The sequence below is a fragment of the Bufo bufo genome, chromosome 11, assembly GCF_905171765.1.
Source record: "Bufo bufo chromosome 11, aBufBuf1.1, whole genome shotgun sequence".
In the NCBI taxonomy this organism is placed as follows: Eukaryota; Metazoa; Chordata; class Amphibia; order Anura; family Bufonidae; genus Bufo; species Bufo bufo.
Genome location: NC_053399.1, coordinates 33,656,926 through 33,661,860, shown reverse-complemented (window position 1 = coordinate 33,661,860; position 4,935 = coordinate 33,656,926).

The following is a 4,935-nucleotide window of genomic DNA, read 5'->3' as shown; positions in this document are numbered from 1 at the left end:
CAAACTCATTCAGTTTTGTCTGCAATCGCGTTCAGTTGTTATCGCGATTTAGTGCATTTTGCACGAGCGTGATATAAAAATGAAGATATACAAACAACATCTCTCAGCAACCATCACGCAGCTCCACTCACTTCTATGGGGCCAGCGTTGCGTGAAAATAGCAGAATATAGAACATGCTGCGATTTTCACGCAACACACAGTGATGTGTGAAAAAGTGATGCGTGAAAACCAACGCACATGTACACAGACCCATAGAAATGAATGGGTCCGGATTCTGTGCGGGCGCAATGCGTTCGCATCACGCATTGCACCCGTGCGGAATATTTGCTCGTGTGAAAGACGCCTTATAGAGAGCCTTGGCAAAACTGTTTATAGAACCTGTATACACCAGGTTTTGCAAACGGTGTGTATGCCATCTGCTGAGGGGCCTCAGTAAAGTACTGTGGACTTGTTACCCCAAAGCCTCATTACTGCCTGGCATCACCAACCTGCACTGCCACATTATTGCCTCTCCCTGTTACCTCCTTGAGGGAGCCCTGCCTTGCACCCCAAAAGCAGCAACACCAAAAGGTGCCCACCTACCACCAGGAAGGAGGCCCCAAACCAACTATTGCCCCGAGGGGAACAAAGTGTTCGCTCCTTGTGAGAGATTGCACCTTCATTTTCTATCCTGGGTTCCATCTTACTTTGCTGGTTTATTTTAGGTCAGAATTGAGAATTGCTGAGCCGTGTGTATTTGAGACAAACAAAGCTAATTGCTTATTAGTTCTCAAAAGTATGTGTGCCTGATGTCGTGGGAGTATAACTGGTACTAGGTACTTTTCAAGGCTAAGATAAGGTTTTTTGTAATCAAATGTGCTTGACTTGCAAGCATCAAAAATAAGTTATTATTATTATTATTATTAATCATGTGATGCTTACGTAAAATGACGATATCTGTGTTTGGCTTGAGTTCTAGAAAAAGGGTATACCACCATCAGACCTCTGCTATCACTCCTGCCCTCTCGTCTCCCACATGTCACACAGACACATACAATTAAGGACAAATCAGTAAATCATGGACATGTGCTGTCCGTGTTCTCCACGTACCAACTGACTTTAGTGTCCACCATGGGTCAGTGGAAAAACAACAGAAACATGCACTGGTCAAACACACCCACTAAAATATATAACGGTTATTTACTTACACCAGTTTTGGCGTAAAAAAAAGTCACAAGACCCCGTTTTATGGCTTTTGAAATGCCAGTACGACAATATTCGGAAGATAGGGATAGGTCATCAATATGTAAATCACGGAAAACGCCTTTAATAGCAAATCAGGAAGACACCAACCTCTTTTTTAGAAGCAAACATTTTTGGCTCATGATAAACTCTTTTTTTTGTAAGTATGACAGAAAGCAGTTGTAGTTGCACAGTAAAGGCTTCATTCACACTTCAGTAAATCACGGATGTGTGCTGTCAGCGTTCTCCATGGACAACACACGTACCTATTGATTTTAATGAGTTTGTTCATACATCAATGGTAGAGGAAAAATCGCGGGGGCATTCACTACTTTGGTCTGTCATACGGACCAAATGCGTCCATTAAAGTCTATGGGTCCGTGAAAAACCACTGACACAACATGGATGGTATCCGTGTTCGTTCAGTGTTTCACGGACCATTGGTAGGAGATGCTCTGGAAATGAGTTTTCACCTGAGCAGTGTCCATGGGACACAGATGACACACGGAGGGCAATAAACGGACACACGGACCAAACAAGGATTGTCAAATGGACCTGAAAATGTGAACGAGGCCTCAAAGGGATTTTCCCATCTCAAGATTTGTGGTACATCGCTAGGATATGCTACAAATGGAAGGTAGGACCTCTGGGAGCCACAACTATCTACACAATGGGGCACATTTACTAGCTTTTTACGCTGGTCTTAGTTTACCCCTCTTTGCTTCAGTTAGATTTGTCTAATTTATGATGAGGCGTGCACCTCGTCGTAAATTAGGTGCAGTCCATGTAAGTAGATTTGCTGGGCTGGAGTCCTCAGCACCCGGCACGCCCCTGTCAGTCCCCACTTGGCAGACACGGCGCAAAATCACCACGGCTGGACATGAAGGGGACTTGCGACACTATTTACGTCTCTTAGTAAATGTGCTCCAATGGGGCTTCTAGTGAAGAGAGAGCAGCTGCACAAGCGCGGCCACCGACCACCACTGTGGGGGTTCTGAAAATAACCAAGCACTGACTCAGCTATTTCTGTCAGTCTAAGGCCTCATGCACACGACCGTTCTTCTGGTCCGCATCCGAGCAGGTGCGGACCCATTCACTTCAATGGGGCCACAAAAGATGCGGATAGCATCTGTTGCTCCGTTCCGTGGCCCCGCAAAAAAAATATAACATGTCCTATTCTTGTCCGTTTTGCGGACAAGAATAGGCATTTCTACAATGGGCCGCCCGTTCCGTTCCGCAAATTGCGGAAGGCATACGGGCGTCTTCCATGTTTTGCGGATCCGCAATTTGTGGACCGCAAACAATGGAACGGTCATGAGCATGAGGCCTTAGGTCTCATGCACACGGCCGTGGTTTTGGTCCGCATCCGAGCCGCAGTTTTGGCTTTGGCATTCACTTCAATGGGGGCCGCAAAAGATGCGGACAGGAATCCGTGTGCTATTCGCATCCGTTGCTCCGTTCCGTGGAGGGTAGCTATGCATGCGTAATAGCTCTACCGTTACTTTGCAGAGATGGGACAAGCACCTATCTAACTATCGAGATGTTCCCTTTAAGGGTCCATTCACAAGTCCGTGTGTGTATTGAGGATCCACGGATTCGTGGATCCGCAAAACACGGACATCGCCGGCACTTAATAGAAAATGCCTATTCTTGTCTGCAATTGCGGACAAGAATAGGACATGTTCTATTTTTTTCGGGAACGTAATTGCGGACCCGGAAGTGTGGATCCGCAATTCCGGATCCGGGCAGCACATCGTGCTGCCCCATAGAAATGAATAGGTCTGCAATTCCGTTAAGCAAAATGCAGAACGAAATTGCGGACGTTTGAATAGACCCTTAATCTACTACAGGATGGAATCACACATGCAGGTTTTGATGCAGTTTTCTGAGCCAAAGCCAGAAGTGTATCCAACTGGGGGTCAAAATCCTTTCTTTAGGCCCCTTTCACACGAGCAAGTTTTCCGCGCGGGTGCGATGCGTGACGTGAACGCATAGCACCCCCACTGAATCATGACCCATTCATTTCAATGGGTCTGTGTACATTTTTTTACTCATCATTTCTGCGTTGCGTGAGAATTGCAGCATGTTCTATAGGCCTCATACACACAACCGTTGTTTTTTTTGCGGTCCGCAAAACACGGATGGCGTCTGTGTGCGTTACGCAATTTGCGGAACGGCGCGGACAGCCATTAATATAACTGCCTATTCTTGTCCGCAAAACGGGCAAGAATAGGACAGGTTATTTTTTTTTGCGGACCACGGAACGGATGCGGACTAAAACAACGGTCGTGGGCATGAGGCCATATTCTGCATTTTTCACGCAGCCCTGGCCCCATAAAAGTCAATGGGGCTTCAGTGAAAAACGCATCGCGTCCGGATAGAACCTGGATGCAGTCTGGGTGCAATGCGTTTTTCACTGATGGTTGCTACTTGCTAGGAGATGTTGTTTGTAAGCCTTCCGTTTTTTTTCACGTGCGTGAAGAACGCATTGCACCCGCACGGAAAAAACTGAACAACTGAACGCAATCACAGACAAAACTGACGGAACTTGCTTCCAATCCGTATCGTTAGGGTGAAAAAGGCCTTATAGTTCCCATTACTTTTGAATCCATTTCGTGTGATTCCAGCCATATGGCGACTTGTAAGAAAGTGCAATGAGACACACAGGGGATCATTTACAAACAGTTTTACGCCTCTTTTTTAGCGTAACATTGTTGCATGGCCTTTTATTTGCAGCTATTTAAATGCCTATGCGATATTTGTCGCACAGACTTTTTTAAGCCGCGTTCGACACAAAGAAATGTCAAGGGTGTGGTGGGGGCTTGTCGGGGACTGATGTAGATTTTCCAGAAGGAGCATGGACTACCGTAGATGCGCCTAAATTATGATGAGAAACACACCCCGTGATAAATTAGGCGCATCTTCTGGCAGCAACACTGGTGTAAAATAAACTAAAGAGACTATCAAAAAATAAAAGTCCTAATAAATGACCCCCCCACAATTTTGTTTGATGGATGTTGAACGAGAAATCCTGGGACATCATATCTTACAGCCATTATCCAGAGTCCTGTACAGCTTGTGTCTGTCGTCTTAGGTCTTGCAGTATGACAACTACATGCAAATGAAACCGAGGGGTAAACTGATCCTCTAATCCTCTTGGTATTGTCAAAATCATGGCAATTCTCTGCCCCACATAAAATGTTCACTGAAGGTATGCAAGCCAGGTGTGATTGACTGGGTTTGGATTTACACTATGCAGGCACCTGTAGTTCTATAGGATCTGCAGAACCGAGATTGCACCTGATAACGAATGCGACCACACAGAAATCCAGACGGTTGGATTTCTGTCAACCATCACGATGCAGCTGCAGCAAACCTATGGGTCACAAAGCAACCACAATCCCCATCATTAGGTAGAATGTAGTCACATGCAATTGTTGTCTTGTTTTGTTTGATTACAACTCACCGTGTAGGCCTAGCCTAAATGTCAAATACAAGTATTTAAAAAATAATAATAATGTTTTTTTTTCCTACCTTACTTCTGATTTGAATTTGGAACAAATCTCAATCAATGGTCCGCCCCACGTCTTGTTAGAGTTTGGAGGGAGTTAAATGCTATGTGGAGTAATCTCTGACCCAAGTTCAGGCTGATTTTGACATTGACCCAAAAAGTCAACCAGGTTTATTCTGAGCAGCTTCATTCTGGCCTTAGT